General features: G+C 51.7%; 12 non-coding genes across 12 annotated transcripts; all 12 read left to right on the top strand.

Annotated features, from left to right (window-relative positions):
• Positions 1-229: 229 nt before the first annotated feature.
• LOC124742965 lies at positions 230-393 on the top strand. Its single transcript, XR_007010312.1, has one exon. It is a non-coding gene; the product is annotated as a U1 spliceosomal RNA (small nuclear RNA).
• Positions 394-2,597: 2,204 nt separating this feature from the next.
• On the top strand, positions 2,598-2,761 carry LOC124742964. Its single transcript, XR_007010311.1, has one exon. It is a non-coding gene; the product is annotated as a U1 spliceosomal RNA (small nuclear RNA).
• Positions 2,762-4,964: 2,203 nt separating this feature from the next.
• Positions 4,965-5,128, top strand: LOC124742963. The gene has a single exon (XR_007010310.1). It is a non-coding gene; the product is annotated as a U1 spliceosomal RNA (small nuclear RNA).
• Positions 5,129-7,330: 2,202 nt separating this feature from the next.
• Positions 7,331-7,494, top strand: LOC124742962. Its single transcript, XR_007010309.1, has one exon. It is a non-coding gene; the product is annotated as a U1 spliceosomal RNA (small nuclear RNA).
• A 2,203-nt stretch (positions 7,495-9,697) lies between these two features.
• Positions 9,698-9,861, top strand: LOC124742961. Its single transcript, XR_007010308.1, has one exon. It is a non-coding gene; the product is annotated as a U1 spliceosomal RNA (small nuclear RNA).
• A 2,199-nt stretch (positions 9,862-12,060) lies between these two features.
• LOC124742960 lies at positions 12,061-12,224 on the top strand. Its single transcript, XR_007010307.1, has one exon. It is a non-coding gene; the product is annotated as a U1 spliceosomal RNA (small nuclear RNA).
• Positions 12,225-14,419: 2,195 nt separating this feature from the next.
• On the top strand, positions 14,420-14,583 carry LOC124742958. Its single transcript, XR_007010306.1, has one exon. It is a non-coding gene; the product is annotated as a U1 spliceosomal RNA (small nuclear RNA).
• Positions 14,584-16,784: 2,201 nt separating this feature from the next.
• LOC124742969 lies at positions 16,785-16,948 on the top strand. Its single transcript, XR_007010316.1, has one exon. It is a non-coding gene; the product is annotated as a U1 spliceosomal RNA (small nuclear RNA).
• Positions 16,949-19,150: 2,202 nt separating this feature from the next.
• On the top strand, positions 19,151-19,314 carry LOC124742968. Its single transcript, XR_007010315.1, has one exon. It is a non-coding gene; the product is annotated as a U1 spliceosomal RNA (small nuclear RNA).
• Positions 19,315-21,515: 2,201 nt separating this feature from the next.
• Positions 21,516-21,679, top strand: LOC124742967. The gene has a single exon (XR_007010314.1). It is a non-coding gene; the product is annotated as a U1 spliceosomal RNA (small nuclear RNA).
• A 2,203-nt stretch (positions 21,680-23,882) lies between these two features.
• LOC124742966 lies at positions 23,883-24,046 on the top strand. Its single transcript, XR_007010313.1, has one exon. It is a non-coding gene; the product is annotated as a U1 spliceosomal RNA (small nuclear RNA).
• Positions 24,047-26,247: 2,201 nt separating this feature from the next.
• Positions 26,248-26,411, top strand: LOC124742957. The gene has a single exon (XR_007010305.1). It is a non-coding gene; the product is annotated as a U1 spliceosomal RNA (small nuclear RNA).
• Positions 26,412-27,227: the final 816 nt, after the last annotated feature.

Below are 27,227 nucleotides of genomic sequence, written 5' to 3'. Positions count from 1 at the left end.
GCGCCGCGAGCCGTATGGTGCTGCTCGCACAAAATGCATCGTTTTTCTCGGCAGAGGAGCGTTGTTGCGACTGTCTGCCATCTAACTCGACAGCCAATAGCTCTCTTGTAAGGAGACAGGTACATGGACGGCCACCATTCTGTTCGCCGATTGCGGAAACGTCAGGAGCTCTCGTTACATCTCGATAGCGCGAGGCACTACAAATTCTCGCCTGTGGCGCGACGAAAGCATACTTACCTGGCGTAGGGGATACCGTGATCATGAAGGCGGTTCCTCCGGGGTGAGGCTCTTCCATTGCACTTCGGTCGAGCTGACCCCCGCGATTACTCCAAATGTGAGTAACTCGGGCGCATAATTTTTGGTAGTCGGGACTTGCGTTCGCGCTGTCCCGGTGTCTATTTCAATTGCAAACGCAGTATTCTGTGGTAGCAGTCGGTAACTAGTGCGTCTGAGCACTCGGCCAGCAACGTCTTCCGCAAGGGACTGCCAAACGCAGCAGCACTCGCGCTACGCGCGTACCACACGTCTGCGTCGACCTGGCGTCAAACCCAGAGCCAGAGCACACTGTCTGTTCGATAAGCGCGGGGGACGCGCACCAGTAGTAGCAGCGGCAGCCGCGAGATGGCACAAGCGGTCTAACTCTGGTACGACATCCACATTAATGGCCGAACGGCGACTTTTGGCTTTCTCTGTCCATCAGGGGAATGCGCGCCAAACGCAATTGGACGGCGCGGCATTCCCTGCACGCGCGGCGACCGCGGTGGCGCGAGCCGGCGTACACGAGGCGTCGCCCAGCCGAACGCTTTGTCGTCTGTGGCCAGGTACATGAGGGGGCCGGCAGCAAGCGTCTAGCGTAGCGTCCCGAGACTTGCAGACTTGCGGCACTTGAGGAGCTTGCGGGGATGTGAAATGACGTGGCCAACTGTACCGAAAACGGGGAAGAGAAATTCTAGGCAACAGCCACTTGTGCTCCCGGGCGGCCACACTGACAACGGGGGGCCAGCGTTGCTCAAATTCGGTGATGGGACGAGAACCGCTGTAGGCTGTTTATTAGGCCACGACAGTGAGCGTTTACTTTCTGTAAGGAATGTCTTGTCGTCGCAGGTGTTGTGTTTCGCCTGTACTCGGGGCTCCAGGGAAAGTAGAAAACGCAATGTTATCAGGTGTTTTTCTTGCAAGAAATCGAGTCAAAAGGTCTGTATTACACACGTCTTTACCAGGTTCGGAACTTCAAATCTGTTTATGGCCTCTTTACAAGCTCGCTATTCGTCTTCCAAAATATTAAAAGTACACCATACCTCCAGATTCAGCCGTCCCCCACCCCCTGTACAAACTGTCTGTCGTATGGGCGCCCTTGGAGTGAGAACAGATAGGTTTCGAATGGAATGGAAATAACATAAAACTCTTCTTTTCTCTCTCTCTCTCTCTCTCTCTCTCTCTCTCTTCTGTAACAAGTGTAATTAAAAACACAATTTCTCCCTACTCACTGACAAAATATCCGAACAGTGCCTTCTGTAACACACACAGTTCTACATTGACAGACGCGTAATAGCGGCAGTTTCAATAAATTACTAATTGCAGAAACGGGTAGCCCTCAGTGAATTCGTTGTTGCATCACTACATTCACAGAAAAGAGACTTCCTTGTTTCCCATCGCTTTGTTACACACCTGACGTGTTGTGTTTACAAACAAAAAGCAATTTAGTTTTATCTTTACCTAATCCACGTCTAAGCCAAGATTGCTACAAGGTATCAATCGTTTACCAAATACCGCACAATTAATCTGCATCTTCGAAATCAACCCGACACAGCTGAAATGTTGTCATGAATGAGACTTTATTTTTCTCTCTTATGCGCGAAGAAAATATGTCCATATTCCGAATGAAAATTTGCACAAATATTCGATCGAGCTTTCCACGTCCTACTCGGAAGGAGAAGCAAAAAGAAGTGTTACCTTTTAAGTGTCTTCTGTTACTCGGCGTCGAATGTCGAACGTGCTGGCTGATGTTCGTTCTTGGAGTTCACTGACGTCCTGTTTGTTCGTCGCGCACAACACTCACGAGTGCATCCAGCTCTCTTAGAACATCTGACAGTCTGAGCTGTGGTCCTTCAGTTGCTCGGCGACAGTCGACCGCGCGTGACAATGCTGCCGTATTTGCTAGCACTAAGGGCTCTCCTGGAAGGAGCGAAAGTAAAGTGTGGCTTGCATTGTGGCTGCAAAAAGCACTCATTCCGCAGATCGCATTCGCGGTTTCAACAGCCGAGGAAGAGGGCTCGTTGGAGACGGAGAGGAGGGCCCGGAGGCGGCAACCCGGACTTGGCCCGCCATCTTCCGGAGGGGAACGGTAAATTAACCCCAGCAGCGGCCGGCGCCGCGAGCCGTATGGTGCTGCTCGCACAAAATGCATCGTTTTTCTCGGCAGAGGAGCGTTGTTGCGACTGTCTGCCATCTAACTCGACAGCCAATAGCTCTCTTGTAAGGAGACAGGTACATGGACGGCCACCATTCTGTTCGCCGATTGCGGAAACGTCAGGAGCTCTCGTTACATCTCGATAGCGCGAGGCACTACAAATTCTCGCCTGTGGCGCGACGAAAGCATACTTACCTGGCGTAGGGGATACCGTGATCATGAAGGCGGTTCCTCCGGGGTGAGGCTCTTCCATTGCACTTCGGTCGAGCTGACCCCCGCGATTACTCCAAATGTGAGTAACTCGGGCGCATAATTTTTGGTAGTCGGGACTTGCGTTCGCGCTGTCCCGGTGTCTATTTCAATTGCAAACGCAGTATTCTGTGGTAGCAGTCGGTAACTAGTGCGTCTGAGCACTCGGCCAGCAACGTCTTCCGCAAGGGACTGCCAAACGCAGCAGCACTCGCGCTACGCGCGTACCACACGTCTGCGTCGACCTGGCGTCAAACCCAGAGCCAGAGCACACTGTCTGTTCGATAAGCGCGGGGGACGCGCACCAGTAGTAGCAGCGGCAGCCGCGAGATGGCACAAGCGGTCTAACTCTGGTACGACATCCACATTAATGGCCGAACGGCGACTTTTGGCTTTCTCTGTCCATCAGGGGAATGCGCGCCAAACGCAATTGGACGGCGCGGCATTCCCTGCACGCGCGGCGACCGCGGTGGCGCGAGCCGGCGTACACGAGGCGTCGCCCAGCCGAACGCTTTGTCGTCTGTGGCCAGGTACATGAGGGGGCCGGCAGCAAGCGTCTAGCGTAGCGTCCCGAGACTTGCAGACTTGCGGCACTTGAGGAGCTTGCGGGGATGTGAAATGACGTGGCCAACTGTACCGAAAACGGGGAAGAGAAATTCTAGGCAACAGCCACTTGTGCTCCCGGGCGGCCACACTGACAACGGGGGCCAGCGTTGCTCAAATTCGGTGATGGGACGAGAACCGCTGTAGGCTGTTTATTAGGCCACGACAGTGAGCGTTTACTTTCTGTAAGGAATGTCTTGTCGTCGCAGGTGTTGTGTTTCGCCTGTACTCGGGGCTCCCAGGGAAAGTAGAAAACGCAATGTTATCAGGTGTTTTTCTTGCAAGAAATCGAGTCAAAAGGTCTGTATTACACACGTCTTTACCAGGTTCGGAACTTCAAATCTGTTTATGGCCTCTTTACAAGCTCGCTATTCGTCTTCCAAAATATTAAAAGTACACCATACCTCCAGATTCAGCCGTCCCCCACCCCCTGTACAAACTGTCTGTCGTATGGGCGCCCTTGGAGTGAGAACAGATAGGTTTCGAATGGAATGGAAATAACATAAAACTCTTCTTTTCTCTCTCTCTCTCTCTCTCTCTCTCTCTCTCTTCTGTAACAAGTGTAATTAAAAACACAATTTCTCCCTACTCACTGACAAAATATCCGAACAGTGCCTTCTGTAACACACACAGTTCTACATTGACAGACGCGTAATAGCGGCAGTTTCAATAAATTACTAATTGCAGAAACGGGTAGCCCTCAGTGAATTCGTTGTTGCATCACTACATTCACAGAAAAGAGACTTCCTTGTTTCCCATCGCTTTGTTACACACCTGACGTGTTGTGTTTACAAACAAAAAGCAATTTAGTTTTATCTTTACCTAATCCACGTCTAAGCCAAGATTGCTACAAGGTATCAATCGTTTACCAAATACCGCACAATTAATCTGCATCTTCGAAATCAACCCGACACAGCTGAAATGTTGTCATGAATGAGACTTTATTTTTCTCTCTTATGCGCGAAGAAAATATGTCCATATTCCGAATGAAAATTTGCACAAATATTCGATCGAGCTTTCCACGTCCTACTCGGAAGGAGAAGCAAAAAGAAGTGTTACCTTTTAAGTGTCTTCTGTTACTCGGCGTCGAATGTCGAACGTGCTGGCTGATGTTCGTTCTTGGAGTTCACTGACGTCCTGTTTGTTCGTCGCGCACAACACTCACGAGTGCATCCAGCTCTCTTAGAACATCTGACAGTCTGAGCTGTGGTCCTTCAGTTGCTCGGCGACAGTCGACCGCGCGTGACAATGCTGCCGTATTTGCTAGCACTAAGGGCTCTCCTGGAAGGAGCGAAAGTAAAGTGTGGCTTGCATTGTGGCTGCAAAAAGCACTCATTCCGCAGATCGCATTCGCGGTTTCAACAGCCGAGGAAGAGGGCTCGTTGGAGACGGAGAGGAGGGCCCGGAGGCGGCAACCCGGACTTGGCCCGCCATCTTCCGGAGGGAACGGTAAATTAACCCCAGCAGCGGCCGGCGCCGCGAGCCGTATGGTGCTGCTCGCACAAAATGCATCGTTTTTCTCGGCAGAGGAGCGTTGTTGCGACTGTCTGCCATCTAACTCGACAGCCAATAGCTCTCTTGTAAGGAGACAGGTACATGGACGGCCACCATTCTGTTCGCCGATTGCGGAAACGTCAGGAGCTCTCGTTACATCTCGATAGCGCGAGGCACTACAAATTCTCGCCTGTGGCGCGACGAAAGCATACTTACCTGGCGTAGGGGATACCGTGATCATGAAGGCGGTTCCTCCGGGGTGAGGCTCTTCCATTGCACTTCGGTCGAGCTGACCCCCGCGATTACTCCAAATGTGAGTAACTCGGGCGCATAATTTTTGGTAGTCGGGACTTGCGTTCGCGCTGTCCCGGTGTCTATTTCAATTGCAAACGCAGTATTCTGTGGTAGCAGTCGGTAACTAGTGCGTCTGAGCACTCGGCCAGCAACGTCTTCCGCAAGGGACTGCCAAACGCAGCAGCACTCGCGCTACGCGCGTACCACACGTCTGCGTCGACCTGGCGTCAAACCCAGAGCCAGAGCACACTGTCTGTTCGATAAGCGCGGGGGGACGCGCACCAGTAGTAGCAGCGGCAGCCGCGAGATGGCACAAGCGGTCTAACTCTGGTACGACATCCACATTAATGGCCGAACGGCGACTTTTGGCTTTCTCTGTCCATCAGGGGAATGCGCGCCAAACGCAATTGGACGGCGCGGCATTCCCTGCACGCGCGGCGACCGCGGTGGCGCGAGCCGGCGTACACGAGGCGTCGCCCAGCCGAACGCTTTGTCGTCTGTGGCCAGGTACATGAGGGGGCCGGCAGCAAGCGTCTAGCGTAGCGTCCCGAGACTTGCAGACTTGCGGCACTTGAGGAGCTTGCGGGGATGTGAAATGACGTGGCCAACTGTACCGAAAACGGGGAAGAGAAATTCTAGGCAACAGCCACTTGTGCTCCCGGGCGGCCACACTGACAACGGGGGCCAGCGTTGCTCAAATTCGGTGATGGGACGAGAACCGCTGTAGGCTGTTTATTAGGCCACGACAGTGAGCGTTTACTTTCTGTAAGGAATGTCTTGTCGTCGCAGGTGTTGTGTTTCGCCTGTACTCGGGGCTCCCAGGGAAAGTAGAAAACGCAATGTTATCAGGTGTTTTTCTTGCAAGAAATCGAGTCAAAAGGTCTGTATTACACACGTCTTTACCAGGTTCGGAACTTCAAATCTGTTTATGGCCTCTTTACAAGCTCGCTATTCGTCTTCCAAAATATTAAAAGTACACCATACCTCCAGATTCAGCCGTCCCCCACCCCCTGTACAAACTGTCTGTCGTATGGGCGCCCTTGGAGTGAGAACAGATAGGTTTCGAATGGAATGGAAATAACATAAAACTCTTCTTTTCTCTCTCTCTCTCTCTCTCTCTCTCTCTCTTCTGTAACAAGTGTAATTAAAAACACAATTTCTCCCTACTCACTGACAAAATATCCGAACAGTGCCTTCTGTAACACACACAGTTCTACATTGACAGACGCGTAATAGCGGCAGTTTCAATAAATTACTAATTGCAGAAACGGGTAGCCCTCAGTGAATTCGTTGTTGCATCACTACATTCACAGAAAAGAGACTTCCTTGTTTCCCATCGCTTTGTTACACACCTGACGTGTTGTGTTTACAAACAAAAAGCAATTTAGTTTTATCTTTACCTAATCCACGTCTAAGCCAAGATTGCTACAAGGTATCAATCGTTTACCAAATACCGCACAATTAATCTGCATCTTCGAAATCAACCCGACACAGCTGAAATGTTGTCATGAATGAGACTTTATTTTTCTCTCTTATGCGCGAAGAAAATATGTCCATATTCCGAATGAAAATTTGCACAAATATTCGATCGAGCTTTCCACGTCCTACTCGGAAGGAGAAGCAAAAAGAAGTGTTACCTTTTAAGTGTCTTCTGTTACTCGGCGTCGAATGTCGAACGTGCTGGCTGATGTTCGTTCTTGGAGTTCACTGACGTCCTGTTTGTTCGTCGCGCACAACACTCACGAGTGCATCCAGCTCTCTTAGAACATCTGACAGTCTGAGCTGTGGTCCTTCAGTTGCTCGGCGACAGTCGACCGCGCGTGACAATGCTGCCGTATTTGCTAGCACTAAGGGCTCTCCTGGAAGGAGCGAAAGTAAAGTGTGGCTTGCATTGTGGCTGCAAAAAGCACTCATTCCGCAGATCGCATTCGCGGTTTCAACAGCCGAGGAAGAGGGCTCGTTGGAGACGGAGAGGAGGGCCCGGAGGCGGCAACCCGGACTTGGCCCGCCATCTTCCGGAGGGAACGGTAAATTAACCCCAGCAGCGGCCGGCGCCGCGAGCCGTATGGTGCTGCTCGCACAAAATGCATCGTTTTTCTCGGCAGAGGAGCGTTGTTGCGACTGTCTGCCATCTAACTCGACAGCCAATAGCTCTCTTGTAAGGAGACAGGTACATGGACGGCCACCATTCTGTTCGCCGATTGCGGAAACGTCAGGAGCTCTCGTTACATCTCGATAGCGCGAGGCACTACAAATTCTCGCCTGTGGCGCGACGAAAGCATACTTACCTGGCGTAGGGGATACCGTGATCATGAAGGCGGTTCCTCCGGGGTGAGGCTCTTCCATTGCACTTCGGTCGAGCTGACCCCCGCGATTACTCCAAATGTGAGTAACTCGGGCGCATAATTTTTGGTAGTCGGGACTTGCGTTCGCGCTGTCCCGGTGTCTATTTCAATTGCAAACGCAGTATTCTGTGGTAGCAGTCGGTAACTAGTGCGTCTGAGCACTCGGCCAGCAACGTCTTCCGCAAGGGACTGCCAAACGCAGCAGCACTCGCGCTACGCGCGTACCACACGTCTGCGTCGACCTGGCGTCAAACCCAGAGCCAGAGCACACTGTCTGTTCGATAAGCGCGGGGGACGCGCACCAGTAGTAGCAGCGGCAGCCGCGAGATGGCACAAGCGGTCTAACTCTGGTACGACATCCACATTAATGGCCGAACGGCGACTTTTGGCTTTCTCTGTCCATCAGGGGAATGCGCGCCAAACGCAATTGGACGGCGCGGCATTCCCTGCACGCGCGGCGACCGCGGTGGCGCGAGCCGGCGTACACGAGGCGTCGCCCAGCCGAACGCTTTGTCGTCTGTGGCCAGGTACATGAGGGGGCCGGCAGCAAGCGTCTAGCGTAGCGTCCCGAGACTTGCAGACTTGCGGCACTTGAGGAGCTTGCGGGGATGTGAAATGACGTGGCCAACTGTACCGAAAACGGGGAAGAGAAATTCTAGGCAACAGCCACTTGTGCTCCCGGGCGGCCACACTGACAACGGGGGCCAGCGTTGCTCAAATTCGGTGATGGGACGAGAACCGCTGTAGGCTGTTTATTAGGCCACGACAGTGAGCGTTTACTTTCTGTAAGGAATGTCTTGTCGTCGCAGGTGTTGTGTTTCGCCTGTACTCGGGGCTCCCAGGGAAAGTAGAAAACGCAATGTTATCAGGTGTTTTTCTTGCAAGAAATCGAGTCAAAAGGTCTGTATTACACACGTCTTTACCAGGTTCGGAACTTCAAATCTGTTTATGGCCTCTTTACAAGCTCGCTATTCGTCTTCCAAAATATTAAAAGTACACCATACCTCCAGATTCAGCCGTCCCCCACCCCCTGTACAAACTGTCTGTCGTATGGGCGCCCTTGGAGTGAGAACAGATAGGTTTCGAATGGAATGGAAATAACATAAAACTCTTCTTTTCTCTCTCTCTCTCTCTCTCTCTCTCTCTCTCTTCTGTAACAAGTGTAATTAAAAACACAATTTCTCCCTACTCACTGACAAAATATCCGAACAGTGCCTTCTGTAACACACACAGTTCTACATTGACAGACGCGTAATAGCGGCAGTTTCAATAAATTACTAATTGCAGAAACGGGTAGCCCTCAGTGAATTCGTTGTTGCATCACTACATTCACAGAAAAGAGACTTCCTTGTTTCCCATCGCTTTGTTACACACCTGACGTGTTGTGTTTACAAACAAAAAGCAATTTAGTTTTATCTTTACCTAATCCACGTCTAAGCCAAGATTGCTACAAGGTATCAATCGTTTACCAAATACCGCACAATTAATCTGCATCTTCGAAATCAACCCGACACAGCTGAAATGTTGTCATGAATGAGACTTTATTTTTCTCTCTTATGCGCGAAGAAAATATGTCCATATTCCGAATGAAAATTTGCACAAATATTCGATCGAGCTTTCCACGTCCTACTCGGAAGGAGAAGCAAAAAGAAGTGTTACCTTTTAAGTGTCTTCTGTTACTCGGCGTCGAATGTCGAACGTGCTGGCTGATGTTCGTTCTTGGAGTTCACTGACGTCCTGTTTGTTCGTCGCGCACAACACTCACGAGTGCATCCAGCTCTCTTAGAACATCTGACAGTCTGAGCTGTGGTCCTTCAGTTGCTCGGCGACAGTCGACCGCGCGTGACAATGCTGCCGTATTTGCTAGCACTAAGGGCTCTCCTGGAAGGAGCGAAAGTAAAGTGTGGCTTGCATTGTGGCTGCAAAAAGCACTCATTCCGCAGATCGCATTCGCGGTTTCAACAGCCGAGGAAGAGGGCTCGTTGGAGACGGAGAGGAGGGCCCGGAGGCGGCAACCCGGACTTGGCCCGCCATCTTCCGGAGGGAACGGTAAATTAACCCCAGCAGCGGCCGGCGCCGCGAGCCGTATGGTGCTGCTCGCACAAAATGCATCGTTTTTCTCGGCAGAGGAGCGTTGTTGCGACTGTCTGCCATCTAACTCGACAGCCAATAGCTCTCTTGTAAGGAGACAGGTACATGGACGGCCACCATTCTGTTCGCCGATTGCGGAAACGTCAGGAGCTCTCGTTACATCTCGATAGCGCGAGGCACTACAAATTCTCGCCTGTGGCGCGACGAAAGCATACTTACCTGGCGTAGGGGATACCGTGATCATGAAGGCGGTTCCTCCGGGGTGAGGCTCTTCCATTGCACTTCGGTCGAGCTGACCCCCGCGATTACTCCAAATGTGAGTAACTCGGGCGCATAATTTTTGGTAGTCGGGACTTGCGTTCGCGCTGTCCCGGTGTCTATTTCAATTGCAAACGCAGTATTCTGTGGTAGCAGTCGGTAACTAGTGCGTCTGAGCACTCGGCCAGCAACGTCTTCCGCAAGGGACTGCCAAACGCAGCAGCACTCGCGCTACGCGCGTACCACACGTCTGCGTCGACCTGGCGTCAAACCAGAGCCAGAGCACACTGTCTGTTCGATAAGCGCGGGGGACGCGCACCAGTAGTAGCAGCGGCAGCCGCGAGATGGCACAAGCGGTCTAACTCTGGTACGACATCCACATTAATGGCCGAACGGCGACTTTTGGCTTTCTCTGTCCATCAGGGGAATGCGCGCCAAACGCAATTGGACGGCGCGGCATTCCCTGCACGCGCGGCGACCGCGGTGGCGCGAGCCGGCGTACACGAGGCGTCGCCCAGCCGAACGCTTTGTCGTCTGTGGCCAGGTACATGAGGGGGCCGGCAGCAAGCGTCTAGCGTAGCGTCCCGAGACTTGCAGACTTGCGGCACTTGAGGAGCTTGCGGGGATGTGAAATGACGTGGCCAACTGTACCGAAAACGGGGAAGAGAAATTCTAGGCAACAGCCACTTGTGCTCCCGGGCGGCCACACTGACAACGGGGGCCAGCGTTGCTCAAATTCGGTGATGGGACGAGAACCGCTGTAGGCTGTTTATTAGGCCACGACAGTGAGCGTTTACTTTCTGTAAGGAATGTCTTGTCGTCGCAGGTGTTGTGTTTCGCCTGTACTCGGGGCTCCCAGGGAAAGTAGAAAACGCAATGTTATCAGGTGTTTTTCTTGCAAGAAATCGAGTCAAAAGGTCTGTATTACACACGTCTTTACCAGGTTCGGAACTTCAAATCTGTTTATGGCCTCTTTACAAGCTCGCTATTCGTCTTCCAAAATATTAAAAGTACACCATACCTCCAGATTCAGCCGTCCCCCACCCCCTGTACAAACTGTCTGTCGTATGGGCGCCTTGGAGTGAGAACAGATAGGTTTCGAATGGAATGGAAATAACATAAAACTCTTCTTTTCTCTCTCTCTCTCTCTCTCTCTCTCTCTCTTCTGTAACAAGTGTAATTAAAAACACAATTTCTCCCTACTCACTGACAAAATATCCGAACAGTGCCTTCTGTAACACACACAGTTCTACATTGACAGACGCGTAATAGCGGCAGTTTCAATAAATTACTAATTGCAGAAACGGGTAGCCCTCAGTGAATTCGTTGTTGCATCACTACATTCACAGAAAAGAGACTTCCTTGTTTCCCATCGCTTTGTTACACACCTGACGTGTTGTGTTTACAAACAAAAAGCAATTTAGTTTTATCTTTACCTAATCCACGTCTAAGCCAAGATTGCTACAAGGTATCAATCGTTTACCAAATACCGCACAATTAATCTGCATCTTCGAAATCAACCCGACACAGCTGAAATGTTGTCATGAATGAGACTTTATTTTTCTCTCTTATGCGCGAAGAAAATATGTCCATATTCCGAATGAAAATTTGCACAAATATTCGATCGAGCTTTCCACGTCCTACTCGGAAGGAGAAGCAAAAAGAAGTGTTACCTTTTAAGTGTCTTCTGTTACTCGGCGTCGAATGTCGAACGTGCTGGCTGATGTTCGTTCTTGGAGTTCACTGACGTCCTGTTTGTTCGTCGCGCACAACACTCACGAGTGCATCCAGCTCTCTTAGAACATCTGACAGTCTGAGCTGTGGTCCTTCAGTTGCTCGGCGACAGTCGACCGCGCGTGACAATGCTGCCGTATTTGCTAGCACTAAGGGCTCTCCTGGAAGGAGCGAAAGTAAAGTGTGGCTTGCATTGTGGCTGCAAAAAGCACTCATTCCGCAGATCGCATTCGCGGTTTCAACAGCCGAGGAAGAGGGCTCGTTGGAGACGGAGAGGAGGGCCCGGAGGCGGCAACCCGGACTTGGCCCGCCATCTTCCGGAGGGAACGGTAAATTAACCCCAGCAGCGGCCGGCGCCGCGAGCCGTATGGTGCTGCTCGCACAAAATGCATCGTTTTTCTCGGCAGAGGAGCGTTGTTGCGACTGTCTGCCATCTAACTCGACAGCCAATAGCTCTCTTGTAAGGAGACAGGTACATGGACGGCCACCATTCTGTTCGCCGATTGCGGAAACGTCAGGAGCTCTCGTTACATCTCGATAGCGCGAGGCACTACAAATTCTCGCCTGTGGCGCGACGAAAGCATACTTACCTGGCGTAGGGGATACCGTGATCATGAAGGCGGTTCCTCCGGGGTGAGGCTCTTCCATTGCACTTCGGTCGAGCTGACCCCCGCGATTACTCCAAATGTGAGTAACTCGGGCGCATAATTTTTGGTAGTCGGGACTTGCGTTCGCGCTGTCCCGGTGTCTATTTCAATTGCAAACGCAGTATTCTGTGGTAGCAGTCGGTAACTAGTGCGTCTGAGCACTCGGCCAGCAACGTCTTCCGCAAGGGACTGCCAAACGCAGCAGCACTCGCGCTACGCGCGTACCACACGTCTGCGTCGACCTGGCGTCAAACCCAGAGCCAGAGCACACTGTCTGTTCGATAAGCGCGGGGGACGCGCACCAGTAGTAGCAGCGGCAGCCGCGAGATGGCACAAGCGGTCTAACTCTGGTACGACATCCACATTAATGGCCGAACGGCGACTTTTGGCTTTCTCTGTCCATCAGGGGAATGCGCGCCAAACGCAATTGGACGGCGCGGCATTCCCTGCACGCGCGGCGACCGCGGTGGCGCGAGCCGGCGTACACGAGGCGTCGCCCAGCCGAACGCTTTGTCGTCTGTGGCCAGGTACATGAGGGGGCCGGCAGCAAGCGTCTAGCGTAGCGTCCCGAGACTTGCAGACTTGCGGCACTTGAGGAGCTTGCGGGGATGTGAAATGACGTGGCCAACTGTACCGAAAACGGGGAAGAGAAATTCTAGGCAACAGCCACTTGTGCTCCCGGGCGGCCACACTGACAACGGGGGCCAGCGTTGCTCAAATTCGGTGATGGGACGAGAACCGCTGTAGGCTGTTTATTAGGCCACGACAGTGAGCGTTTACTTTCTGTAAGGAATGTCTTGTCGTCGCAGGTGTTGTGTTTCGCCTGTACTCGGGGCTCCCAGGGAAAGTAGAAAACGCAATGTTATCAGGTGTTTTTCTTGCAAGAAATCGAGTCAAAAGGTCTGTATTACACACGTCTTTACCAGGTTCGGAACTTCAAATCTGTTTATGGCCTCTTTACAAGCTCGCTATTCGTCTTCCAAAATATTAAAAGTACACCATACCTCCAGATTCAGCCGTCCCCCACCCCCTGTACAAACTGTCTGTCGTATGGGCGCCCTTGGAGTGAGAACAGATAGGTTTCGAATGGAATGGAAATAACATAAAACTCTTCTTTTCTCTCTCTCTCTCTCTCTCTCTCTCTGTAACAAGTGTAATTAAAAACACAATTTCTCCCTACTCACTGACAAAATATCCGAACAGTGCCTTCTGTAACACACACAGTTCTACATTGACAGACGCGTAATAGCGGCAGTTTCAATAAATTACTAATTGCAGAAACGGGTAGCCCTCAGTGAATTCGTTGTTGCATCACTACATTCACAGAAAAGAGACTTCCTTGTTTCCCATCGCTTTGTTACACACCTGACGTGTTGTGTTTACAAACAAAAAGCAATTTAGTTTTATCTTTACCTAATCCACGTCTAAGCCAAGATTGCTACAAGGTATCAATCGTTTACCAAATACCGCACAATTAATCTGCATCTTCGAAATCAACCCGACACAGCTGAAATGTTGTCATGAATGAGACTTTATTTTTCTCTCTTATGCGCGAAGAAAATATGTCCATATTCCGAATGAAAATTTGCACAAATATTCGATCGAGCTTTCCACGTCCTACTCGGAAGGAGAAGCAAAAAGAAGTGTTACCTTTTAAGTGTCTTCTGTTACTCGGCGTCGAATGTCGAACGTGCTGGCTGATGTTCGTTCTTGGAGTTCACTGACGTCCTGTTTGTTCGTCGCGCACAACACTCACGAGTGCATCCAGCTCTCTTAGAACATCTGACAGTCTGAGCTGTGGTCCTTCAGTTGCTCGGCGACAGTCGACCGCGCGTGACAATGCTGCCGTATTTGCTAGCACTAAGGGCTCTCCTGGAAGGAGCGAAAGTAAAGTGTGGCTTGCATTGTGGCTGCAAAAAGCACTCATTCCGCAGATCGCATTCGCGGTTTCAACAGCCGAGGAAGAGGGCTCGTTGGAGACGGAGAGGAGGGCCCGGAGGCGGCAACCCGGACTTGGCCCGCCATCTTCCGGAGGGGAACGGTAAATTAACCCCAGCAGCGGCCGGCGCCGCGAGCCGTATGGTGCTGCTCGCACAAAATGCATCGTTTTTCTCGGCAGAGGAGCGTTGTTGCGACTGTCTGCCATCTAACTCGACAGCCAATAGCTCTCTTGTAAGGAGACAGGTACATGGACGGCCACCATTCTGTTCGCCGATTGCGGAAACGTCAGGAGCTCTCGTTACATCTCGATAGCGCGAGGCACTACAAATTCTCGCCTGTGGCGCGACGAAAGCATACTTACCTGGCGTAGGGGATACCGTGATCATGAAGGCGGTTCCTCCGGGGTGAGGCTCTTCCATTGCACTTCGGTCGAGCTGACCCCCGCGATTACTCCAAATGTGAGTAACTCGGGCGCATAATTTTTGGTAGTCGGGACTTGCGTTCGCGCTGTCCCGGTGTCTATTTCAATTGCAAACGCAGTATTCTGTGGTAGCAGTCGGTAACTAGTGCGTCTGAGCACTCGGCCAGCAACGTCTTCCGCAAGGGACTGCCAAACGCAGCAGCACTCGCGCTACGCGCGTACCACACGTCTGCGTCGACCTGGCGTCAAACCCAGAGCCAGAGCACACTGTCTGTTCGATAAGCGCGGGGGACGCGCACCAGTAGTAGCAGCGGCAGCCGCGAGATGGCACAAGCGGTCTAACTCTGGTACGACATCCACATTAATGGCCGAACGGCGACTTTTGGCTTTCTCTGTCCATCAGGGGAATGCGCGCCAAACGCAATTGGACGGCGCGGCATTCCCTGCACGCGCGGCGACCGCGGTGGCGCGAGCCGGCGTACACGAGGCGTCGCCCAGCCGAACGCTTTGTCGTCTGTGGCCAGGTACATGAGGGGGCCGGCAGCAAGCGTCTAGCGTAGCGTCCCGAGACTTGCAGACTTGCGGCACTTGAGGAGCTTGCGGGGATGTGAAATGACGTGGCCAACTGTACCGAAAACGGGGAAGAGAAATTCTAGGCAACAGCCACTTGTGCTCCCGGGCGGCCACACTGACAACGGGGGCCAGCGTTGCTCAAATTCGGTGATGGGACGAGAACCGCTGTAGGCTGTTTATTAGGCCACGACAGTGAGCGTTTACTTTCTGTAAGGAATGTCTTGTCGTCGCAGGTGTTGTGTTTCGCCTGTACTCGGGGCTCCCAGGGAAAGTAGAAAACGCAATGTTATCAGGTGTTTTTCTTGCAAGAAATCGAGTCAAAAGGTCTGTATTACACACGTCTTTACCAGGTTCGGAACTTCAAATCTGTTTATGGCCTCTTTACAAGCTCGCTATTCGTCTTCCAAAATATTAAAAGTACACCATACCTCCAGATTCAGCCGTCCCCCACCCCCTGTACAAACTGTCTGTCGTATGGGCGCCCTTGGAGTGAGAACAGATAGGTTTCGAATGGAATGGAAATAACATAAAACTCTTCTTTTCTCTCTCTCTCTCTCTCTCTCTCTCTCTCTTCTGTAACAAGTGTAATTAAAAACACAATTTCTCCCTACTCACTGACAAAATATCCGAACAGTGCCTTCTGTAACACACACAGTTCTACATTGACAGACGCGTAATAGCGGCAGTTTCAATAAATTACTAATTGCAGAAAACGGGTAGCCCTCAGTGAATTCGTTGTTGCATCACTACATTCACAGAAAAGAGACTTCCTTGTTTCCCATCGCTTTGTTACACACCTGACGTGTTGTGTTTACAAACAAAAAGCAATTTAGTTTTATCTTTACCTAATCCACGTCTAAGCCAAGATTGCTACAAGGTATCAATCGTTTACCAAATACCGCACAATTAATCTGCATCTTCGAAATCAACCCGACACAGCTGAAATGTTGTCATGAATGAGACTTTATTTTTCTCTCTATGCGCGAAGAAAATATGTCCATATTCCGAATGAAAATTTGCACAAATATTCGATCGAGCTTTCCACGTCCTACTCGGAAGGAGAAGCAAAAAGAAGTGTTACCTTTTAAGTGTCTTCTGTTACTCGGCGTCGAATGTCGAACGTGCTGGCTGATGTTCGTTCTTGGAGTTCACTGACGTCCTGTTTGTTCGTCGCGCACAACACTCACGAGTGCATCCAGCTCTCTTAGAACATCTGACAGTCTGAGCTGTGGTCCTTCAGTTGCTCGGCGACAGTCGACCGCGCGTGACAATGCTGCCGTATTTGCTAGCACTAAGGGCTCTCCTGGAAGGAGCGAAAGTAAAGTGTGGCTTGCATTGTGGCTGCAAAAAGCACTCATTCCGCAGATCGCATTCGCGGTTTCAACAGCCGAGGAAGAGGGCTCGTTGGAGACGGAGAGGAGGGCCCGGAGGCGGCAACCCGGACTTGGCCCGCCATCTTCCGGAGGGAACGGTAAATTAACCCCAGCAGCGGCCGGCGCCGCGAGCCGTATGGTGCTGCTCGCACAAAATGCATCGTTTTTCTCGGCAGAGGAGCGTTGTTGCGACTGTCTGCCATCTAACTCGACAGCCAATAGCTCTCTTGTAAGGAGACAGGTACATGGACGGCCACCATTCTGTTCGCCGATTGCGGAAACGTCAGGAGCTCTCGTTACATCTCGATAGCGCGAGGCACTACAAATTCTCGCCTGTGGCGCGACGAAAGCATACTTACCTGGCGTAGGGGATACCGTGATCATGAAGGCGGTTCCTCCGGGGTGAGGCTCTTCCATTGCACTTCGGTCGAGCTGACCCCCGCGATTACTCCAAATGTGAGTAACTCGGGCGCATAATTTTTGGTAGTCGGGACTTGCGTTCGCGCTGTCCCGGTGTCTATTTCAATTGCAAACGCAGTATTCTGTGGTAGCAGTCGGTAACTAGTGCGTCTGAGCACTCGGCCAGCAACGTCTTCCGCAAGGGACTGCCAAACGCAGCAGCACTCGCGCTACGCGCGTACCACACGTCTGCGTCGACCTGGCGTCAAACCCAGAGCCAGAGCACACTGTCTGTTCGATAAGCGCGGGGGACGCGCACCAGTAGTAGCAGCGGCAGCCGCGAGATGGCACAAGCGGTCTAACTCTGGTACGACATCCACATTAATGGCCGAACGGCGACTTTTGGCTTTCTCTGTCCATCAGGGGAATGCGCGCCAAACGCAATTGGACGGCGCGGCATTCCCTGCACGCGCGGCGACCGCGGTGGCGCGAGCCGGCGTACACGAGGCGTCGCCCAGCCGAACGCTTTGTCGTCTGTGGCCAGGTACATGAGGGGGCCGGCAGCAAGCGTCTAGCGTAGCGTCCCGAGACTTGCAGACTTGCGGCACTTGAGGAGCTTGCGGGGATGTGAAATGACGTGGCCAACTGTACCGAAAACGGGGAAGAGAAATTCTAGGCAACAGCCACTTGTGCTCCCGGGCGGCCACACTGACAACGGGGGCCAGCGTTGCTCAAATTCGGTGATGGGACGAGAACCGCTGTAGGCTGTTTATTAGGCCACGACAGTGAGCGTTTACTTTCTGTAAGGAATGTCTTGTCGTCGCAGGTGTTGTGTTTCGCCTGTACTCGGGGCTCCCAGGGAAAGTAGAAAACGCAATGTTATCAGGTGTTTTTCTTGCAAGAAATCGAGTCAAAAGGTCTGTATTACACACGTCTTTACCAGGTTCGGAACTTCAAATCTGTTTATGGCCTCTTTACAAGCTCGCTATTCGTCTTCCAAAATATTAAAAGTACACCATACCTCCAGATTCAGCCGTCCCCCACCCCCTGTACAAACTGTCTGTCGTATGGGCGCCCTTGGAGTGAGAACAGATAGGTTTCGAATGGAATGGAAATAACATAAAACTCTTCTTTTCTCTCTCTCTCTCTCTCTCTCTCTCTCTCTTCTGTAACAAGTGTAATTAAAAACACAATTTCTCCCTACTCACTGACAAAATATCCGAACAGTGCCTTCTGTAACACACACAGTTCTACATTGACAGACGCGTAATAGCGGCAGTTTCAATAAATTACTAATTGCAGAAACGGGTAGCCCTCAGTGAATTCGTTGTTGCATCACTACATTCACAGAAAAGAGACTTCCTTGTTTCCCATCGCTTTGTTACACACCTGACGTGTTGTGTTTACAAACAAAAAGCAATTTAGTTTTATCTTTACCTAATCCACGTCTAAGCCAAGATTGCTACAAGGTATCAATCGTTTACCAAATACCGCACAATTAATCTGCATCTTCGAAATCAACCCGACACAGCTGAAATGTTGTCATGAATGAGACTTTATTTTTCTCTCTTATGCGCGAAGAAAATATGTCCATATTCCGAATGAAAATTTGCACAAATATTCGATCGAGCTTTCCACGTCCTACTCGGAAGGAGAAGCAAAAAGAAGTGTTACCTTTTAAGTGTCTTCTGTTACTCGGCGTCGAATGTCGAACGTGCTGGCTGATGTTCGTTCTTGGAGTTCACTGACGTCCTGTTTGTTCGTCGCGCACAACACTCACGAGTGCATCCAGCTCTCTTAGAACATCTGACAGTCTGAGCTGTGGTCCTTCAGTTGCTCGGCGACAGTCGACCGCGCGTGACAATGCTGCCGTATTTGCTAGCACTAAGGGCTCTCCTGGAAGGAGCGAAAGTAAAGTGTGGCTTGCATTGTGGCTGCAAAAAGCACTCATTCCGCAGATCGCATTCGCGGTTTCAACAGCCGAGGAAGAGGGCTCGTTGGAGACGGAGAGGAGGGCCCGGAGGCGGCAACCCGGACTTGGCCCGCCATCTTCCGGAGGGAACGGTAAATTAACCCCAGCAGCGGCCGGCGCCGCGAGCCGTATGGTGCTGCTCGCACAAAATGCATCGTTTTTCTCGGCAGAGGAGCGTTGTTGCGACTGTCTGCCATCTAACTCGACAGCCAATAGCTCTCTTGTAAGGAGACAGGTACATGGACGGCCACCATTCTGTTCGCCGATTGCGGAAACGTCAGGAGCTCTCGTTACATCTCGATAGCGCGAGGGCACTACAAATTCTCGCCTGTGGCGCGACGAAAGCATACTTACCTGGCGTAGGGGATACCGTGATCATGAAGGCGGTTCCTCCGGGGTGAGGCTCTTCCATTGCACTTCGGTCGAGCTGACCCCCGCGATTACTCCAAATGTGAGTAACTCGGGCGCATAATTTTTGGTAGTCGGGACTTGCGTTCGCGCTGTCCCGGTGTCTATTTCAATTGCAAACGCAGTATTCTGTGGTAGCAGTCGGTAACTAGTGCGTCTGAGCACTCGGCCAGCAACGTCTTCCGCAAGGGACTGCCAAACGCAGCAGCACTCGCGCTACGCGCGTACCACACGTCTGCGTCGACCTGGCGTCAAACCCAGAGCCAGAGCACACTGTCTGTTCGATAAGCGCGGGGGACGCGCACCAGTAGTAGCAGCGGCAGCCGCGAGATGGCACAAGCGGTCTAACTCTGGTACGACATCCACATTAATGGCCGAACGGCGACTTTTGGCTTTCTCTGTCCATCAGGGGAATGCGCGCCAAACGCAATTGGACGGCGCGGCATTCCCTGCACGCGCGGCGACCGCGGTGGCGCGAGCCGGCGTACACGAGGCGTCGCCCAGCCGAACGCTTTGTCGTCTGTGGCCAGGTACATGAGGGGGCCGGCAGCAAGCGTCTAGCGTAGCGTCCCGAGACTTGCAGACTTGCGGCACTTGAGGAGCTTGCGGGGATGTGAAATGACGTGGCCAACTGTACCGAAAACGGGGAAGAGAAATTCTAGGCAACAGCCACTTGTGCTCCCGGGCGGCCACACTGACAACGGGGGCCAGCGTTGCTCAAATTCGGTGATGGGACGAGAACCGCTGTAGGCTGTTTATTAGGCCACGACAGTGAGCGTTTACTTTCTGTAAGGAATGTCTTGTCGTCGCAGGTGTTGTGTTTCGCCTGTACTCGGGGCTCCCAGGGAAAGTAGAAAACGCAATGTTATCAGGTGTTTTTCTTGCAAGAAATCGAGTCAAAAGGTCTGTATTACACACGTCTTTACCAGGTTCGGAACTTCAAATCTGTTTATGGCCTCTTTACAAGCTCGCTATTCGTCTTCCAAAATATTAAAAGTACACCATACCTCCAGATTCAGCCGTCCCCCACCCCCTGTACAAACTGTCTGTCGTATGGGCGCCCTTGGAGTGAGAACAGATAGGTTTCGAATGGAATGGAAATAACATAAAACTCTTCTTTTCTCTCTCTCTCTCTCTCTCTCTCTCTCTCTTCTGTAACAAGTGTAATTAAAAACACAATTTCTCCCTACTCACTGACAAAATATCCGAACAGTGCCTTCTGTAACACACACAGTTCTACATTGACAGACGCGTAATAGCGGCAGTTTCAATAAATTACTAATTGCAGAAACGGGTAGCCCTCAGTGAATTCGTTGTTGCATCACTACATTCACAGAAAAGAGACTTCCTTGTTTCCCATCGCTTTGTTACACACCTGACGTGTTGTGTTTACAAACAAAAAGCAATTTAGTTTTATCTTTACCTAATCCACGTCTAAGCCAAGATTGCTACAAGGTATCAATCGTTTACCAAATACCGCACAATTAATCTGCATCTTCGAAATCAACCCGACACAGCTGAAATGTTGTCATGAATGAGACTTTATTTTTCTCTCTTATGCGCGAAGAAAATATGTCCATATTCCGAATGAAAATTTGCACAAATATTCGATCGAGCTTTCCACGTCCTACTCGGAAGGAGAAGCAAAAAGAAGTGTTACCTTTTAAGTGTCTTCTGTTACTCGGCGTCGAATGTCGAACGTGCTGGCTGATGTTCGTTCTTGGAGTTCACTGACGTCCTGTTTGTTCGTCGCGCACAACACTCACGAGTGCATCCAGCTCTCTTAGAACATCTGACAGTCTGAGCTGTGGTCCTTCAGTTGCTCGGCGACAGTCGACCGCGCGTGACAATGCTGCCGTATTTGCTAGCACTAAGGGCTCTCCTGGAAGGAGCGAAAGTAAAGTGTGGCTTGCATTGTGGCTGCAAAAAGCACTCATTCCGCAGATCGCATTCGCGGTTTCAACAGCCGAGGAAGAGGGCTCGTTGGAGACGGAGAGGAGGGCCCGGAGGCGGCAACCCGGACTTGGCCCGCCATCTTCCGGAGGGAACGGTAAATTAACCCCAGCAGCGGCCGGCGCCGCGAGCCGTATGGTGCTGCTCGCACAAAATGCATCGTTTTTCTCGGCAGAGGAGCGTTGTTGCGACTGTCTGCCATCTAACTCGACAGCCAATAGCTCTCTTGTAAGGAGACAGGTACATGGACGGCCACCATTCTGTTCGCCGATTGCGGAAACGTCAGGAGCTCTCGTTACATCTCGATAGCGCGAGGCACTACAAATTCTCGCCTGTGGCGCGACGAAAGCATACTTACCTGGCGTAGGGGATACCGTGATCATGAAGGCGGTTCCTCCGGGGTGAGGCTCTTCCATTGCACTTCGGTCGAGCTGACCCCCGCGATTACTCCAAATGTGAGTAACTCGGGCGCATAATTTTTGGTAGTCGGGACTTGCGTTCGCGCTGTCCCGGTGTCTATTTCAATTGCAAACGCAGTATTCTGTGGTAGCAGTCGGTAACTAGTGCGTCTGAGCACTCGGCCAGCAACGTCTTCCGCAAGGGACTGCCAAACGCAGCAGCACTCGCGCTACGCGCGTACCACACGTCTGCGTCGACCTGGCGTCAAACCCAGAGCCAGAGCACACTGTCTGTTCGATAAGCGCGGGGGACGCGCACCAGTAGTAGCAGCGGCAGCCGCGAGATGGCACAAGCGGTCTAACTCTGGTACGACATCCACATTAATGGCCGAACGGCGACTTTTGGCTTTCTCTGTCCATCAGGGGAATGCGCGCCAAACGCAATTGGACGGCGCGGCATTCCCTGCACGCGCGGCGACCGCGGTGGCGCGAGCCGGCGTACACGAGGCGTCGCCCAGCCGAACGCTTTGTCGTCTGTGGCCAGGTACATGAGGGGGCCGGCAGCAAGCGTCTAGCGTAGCGTCCCGAGACTTGCAGACTTGCGGCACTTGAGGAGCTTGCGGGGATGTGAAATGACGTGGCCAACTGTACCGAAAACGGGGGAAGAGAAATTCTAGGCAACAGCCACTTGTGCTCCCGGGCGGGCCACACTGACAACGGGGGCCAGCGTTGCTCAAATTCGGTGATGGGACGAGAACCGCTGTAGGCTGTTTATTAGGCCACGACAGTGAGCGTTTACTTTCTGTAAGGAATGTCTTGTCGTCGCAGGTGTTGTGTTTCGCCTGTACTCGGGGCTCCCAGGGAAAGTAGAAAACGCAATGTTATCAGGTGTTTTTCTTGCAAGAAATCGAGTCAAAAGGTCTGTATTACACACGTCTTTACCAGGTTCGGAACTTCAAATCTGTTTATGGCCTCTTTACAAGCTCGCTATTCGTCTTCCAAAATATTAAAAGTACACCATACCTCCAGATTCAGCCGTCCCCCACCCCCTGTACAAACTGTCTGTCGTATGGCGCCCTTGGAGTGAGAACAGATAGGTTTCGAATGGAATGGAAATAACATAAAACTCTTCTTTTCTCTCTCTCTCTCTCTCTCTCTCTCTCTCTCTTCTGTAACAAGTGTAATTAAAAACACAATTTCTCCCTACTCACTGACAAAATATCCGAACAGTGCCTTCTGTAACACACACAGTTCTACATTGACAGACGCGTAATAGCGGCAGTTTCAATAAATTACTAATTGCAGAAACGGGTAGCCCTCAGTGAATTCGTTGTTGCATCACTACATTCACAGAAAAGAGACTTCCTTGTTTCCCATCGCTTTGTTACACACCTGACGTGTTGTGTTTACAAACAAAAAGCAATTTAGTTTTATCTTTACCTAATCCACGTCTAAGCCAAGATTGCTACAAGGTATCAATCGTTTACCAAATACCGCACAATTAATCTGCATCTTCGAAATCAACCCGACACAGCTGAAATGTTGTCATGAATGAGACTTTATTTTTCTCTCTTATGCGCGAAGAAAATATGTCCATATTCCGAATGAAAATTTGCACAAATATTCGATCGAGCTTTCCACGTCCTACTCGGAAGGAGAAGCAAAAAGAAGTGTTACCTTTTAAGTGTCTTCTGTTACTCGGCGTCGAATGTCGAACGTGCTGGCTGATGTTCGTTCTTGGGAGTTCACTGACGTCCTGTTTGTTCGTCGCGCACAACACTCACGAGTGCATCCAGCTCTCTTAGAACATCTGACAGTCTGAGCTGTGGTCCTTCAGTTGCTCGGCGACAGTCGACCGCGCGTGACAATGCTGCCGTATTCTAGCACTAAGGGCTCTCCTGGAAGGAGCGAAAGTAAAGTGTGGCTTGCATTGTGGCTGCAAAAAGCACTCATTCCGCAGATCGCATTCGCGGTTTCAACAGCCGAGGAAGAGGGCTCGTTGGAGACGGAGAGGAGGGCCCGGAGGCGGCAACCCGGACTTGGCCCGCCATCTTCCGGAGGGAACGGTAAATTAACCCCAGCAGCGGCCGGCGCCGCGAGCCGTATGGTGCTGCTCGCACAAAATGCATCGTTTTTCTCGGCAGAGGAGCGTTGTTGCGACTGTCTGCCATCTAACTCGACAGCCAATAGCTCTCTTGTAAGGAGACAGGTACATGGACGGCCACCATTCTGTTCGCCGATTGCGGAAACGTCAGGAGCTCTCGTTACATCTCGATAGCGCGAGGCACTACAAATTCTCGCCTGTGGCGCGACGAAAGCATACTTACCTGGCGTAGGGGATACCGTGATCATGAAGGCGGTTCCTCCGGGGTGAGGCTCTTCCATTGCACTTCGGTCGAGCTGACCCCCGCGATTACTCCAAATGTGAGTAACTCGGGCGCATAATTTTTGGTAGTCGGGACTTGCGTTCGCGCTGTCCCGGTGTCTATTTCAATTGCAAACGCAGTATTCTGTGGTAGCAGTCGGTAACTAGTGCGTCTGAGCACTCGGCCAGCAACGTCTTCCGCAAGGGACTGCCAAACGCAGCAGCACTCGCGCTACGCGCGTACCACACGTCTGCGTCGACCTGGCGTCAAACCCAGAGCCAGAGCACACTGTCTGTTCGATAAGCGCGGGGGACGCGCACCAGTAGTAGCAGCGGCAGCCGCGAGATGGCACAAGCGGTCTAACTCTGGTACGACATCCACATTAATGGCCGAACGGCGACTTTTGGCTTTCTCTGTCCATCAGGGGAATGCGCGCCAAACGCAATTGGACGGCGCGGCATTCCCTGCACGCGCGGCGACCGCGGTGGCGCGAGCCGGCGTACACGAGGCGTCGCCCAGCCGAACGCTTTGTCGTCTGTGGCCAGGTACATGAGGGGGCCGGCAGCAAGCGTCTAGCGTAGCGTCCCGAGACTTGCAGACTTGCGGCACTTGAGGAGCTTGCGGGGATGTGAAATGACGTGGCCAACTGTACCGAAAACGGGGAAGAGAAATTCTAGGCAACAGCCACTTGTGCTCCCGGGCGGCCACACTGACAACGGGGGCCAGCGTTGCTCAAATTCGGTGATGGGACGAGAACCGCTGTAGGCTGTTTATTAGGCCACGACAGTGAGCGTTTACTTTCTGTAAGGAATGTCTTGTCGTCGCAGGTGTTGTGTTTCGCCTGTACTCGGGGCTCCCAGGGAAAGTAGAAAACGCAATGTTATCAGGTGTTTTTCTTGCAAGAAATCGAGTCAAAAGGTCTGTATTACACACGTCTTTACCAGGTTCGGAACTTCAAATCTGTTTATGGCCTCTTTACAAGCTCGCTATTCGTCTTCCAAAATATTAAAAGTACACCATACCTCCAGATTCAGCCGTCCCCCACCCCCTGTACAAACTGTCTGTCGTATGGGCGCCCTTGGAGTGAGAACAGATAGGTTTCGAATGGAATGGAAATAACATAAAACTCTTCTTTTCTCTCTCTCTCTCTCTCTCTCTCTCTCTCTTCTGTAACAAGTGTAATTAAAAACACAATTTCTCCCTACTCACTGACAAAATATCCGAACAGTGCCTTCTGTAACACACACAGTTCTACATTGACAGACGCGTAATAGCGGCAGTTTCAATAAATTACTAATTGCAGAAACGGGTAGCCCTCAGTGAATTCGTTGTTGCATCACTACATTCACAGAAAAGAGACTTCCTTGTTTCCCATCGCTTTGTTACACACCTGACGTGTTGTGTTTACAAACAAAAAGCAATTTAGTTTTATCTTTACCTAATCCACGTCTAAGCCAAGATTGCTACAAGGTATCAATCGTTTACCAAATACCGCACAATTAATCTGCATCTTCGAAATCAACCCGACACAGCTGAAATGTTGTCATGAATGAGACTTTATTTTTCTCTCTTATGCGCGAAGAAAATATGTCCATATTCCGAATGAAAATTTGCACAAATATTCGATCGAGCTTTCCACGTCCTACTCGGAAGGAGAAGCAAAAAGAAGTGTTACCTTTTAAGTGTCTTCTGTTACTCGGCGTCGAATGTCGAACGTGCTGGCTGATGTTCGTTCTTGGAGTTCACTGACGTCCTGTTTGTTCGTCGCGCACAACACTCACGAGTGCATCCAGCTCTCTTAGAACATCTGACAGTCTGAGCTGTGGTCCTTCAGTTGCTCGGCGACAGTCGACCGCGCGTGACAATGCTGCCGTATTTGCTAGCACTAAGGGCTCTCCTGGAAGGAGCGAAAGTAAAGTGTGGCTTGCATTGTGGCTGCAAAAAGCACTCATTCCGCAGATCGCATTCGCGGTTTCAACAGCCGAGGAAGAGGGCTCGTTGGAGACGGAGAGGAGGGCCCGGAGGCGGCAACCCGGACTTGGCCCGCCATCTTCCGGAGGGAACGGTAAATTAACCCCAGCAGCGGCCGGCGCCGCGAGCCGTATGGTGCTGCTCGCACAAAATGCATCGTTTTTCTCGGCAGAGGAGCGTTGTTGCGACTGTCTGCCATCTAACTCGACAGCCAATAGCTCTCTTGTAAGGAGACAGGTACATGGACGGCCACCATTCTGTTCGCCGATTGCGGAAACGTCAGGAGCTCTCGTTACATCTCGATAGCGCGAGGCACTACAAATTCTCGCCTGTGGCGCGACGAAAGCATACTTACCTGGCGTAGGGGATACCGTGATCATGAAGGCGGTTCCTCCGGGGTGAGGCTCTTCCATTGCACTTCGGTCGAGCTGACCCCCGCGATTACTCCAAATGTGAGTAACTCGGGCGCATAATTTTTGGTAGTCGGGACTTGCGTTCGCGCTGTCCCGGTGTCTATTTCAATTGCAAACGCAGTATTCTGTGGTAGCAGTCGGTAACTAGTGCGTCTGAGCACTCGGCCAGCAACGTCTTCCGCAAGGGACTGCCAAACGCAGCAGCACTCGCGCTACGCGCGTACCACACGTCTGCGTCGACCTGGCGTCAAACCCAGAGCCAGAGCACACTGTCTGTTCGATAAGCGCGGGGGACGCGCACCAGTAGTAGCAGCGGCAGCCGCGAGATGGCACAAGCGGTCTAACTCTGGTACGACATCCACATTAATGGCCGAACGGCGACTTTTGGCTTTCTCTGTCCATCAGGGGAATGCGCGCCAAACGCAATTGGACGGCGCGGCATTCCCTGCACGCGCGGCGACCGCGGTGGCGCGAGCCGGCGTACACGAGGCGTCGCCCAGCCGAACGCTTTGTCGTCTGTGGCCAGGTACATGAGGGGGCCGGCAGCAAGCGTCTAGCGTAGCGTCCCGAGACTTGCAGACTTGCGGCACTTGAGGAGCTTGCGGGGATGTGAAATGACGTGGCCAACTGTACCGAAAACGGGGAAGAGAAATTCTAGGCAACAGCCACTTGTGCTCCCGGGCGGCCACACTGACAACGGGGGCCAGCGTTGCTCAAATTCGGTGATGGGACGAGAACCGCTGTAGGCTGTTTATTAGGCCACGACAGTGAGCGTTTACTTTCTGTAAGGAATGTCTTGTCGTCGCAGGTGTTGTGTTTCGCCTGTACTCGGGGCTCCCAGGGAAAGTAGAAAACGCAATGTTATCAGGTGTTTTTCTTGCAAGAAATCGAGTCAAAAGGTCTGTATTACACAC

Source organism: Schistocerca piceifrons, unplaced genomic scaffold, assembly GCF_021461385.2.
Source record: "Schistocerca piceifrons isolate TAMUIC-IGC-003096 unplaced genomic scaffold, iqSchPice1.1 HiC_scaffold_239, whole genome shotgun sequence".
In the NCBI taxonomy this organism is placed as follows: Eukaryota; Metazoa; Arthropoda; class Insecta; order Orthoptera; family Acrididae; genus Schistocerca; species Schistocerca piceifrons.
The sequence above is the reverse complement of the archived record's forward strand: the minus strand, read 5'-3'. Positions and strand labels throughout refer to the sequence as shown.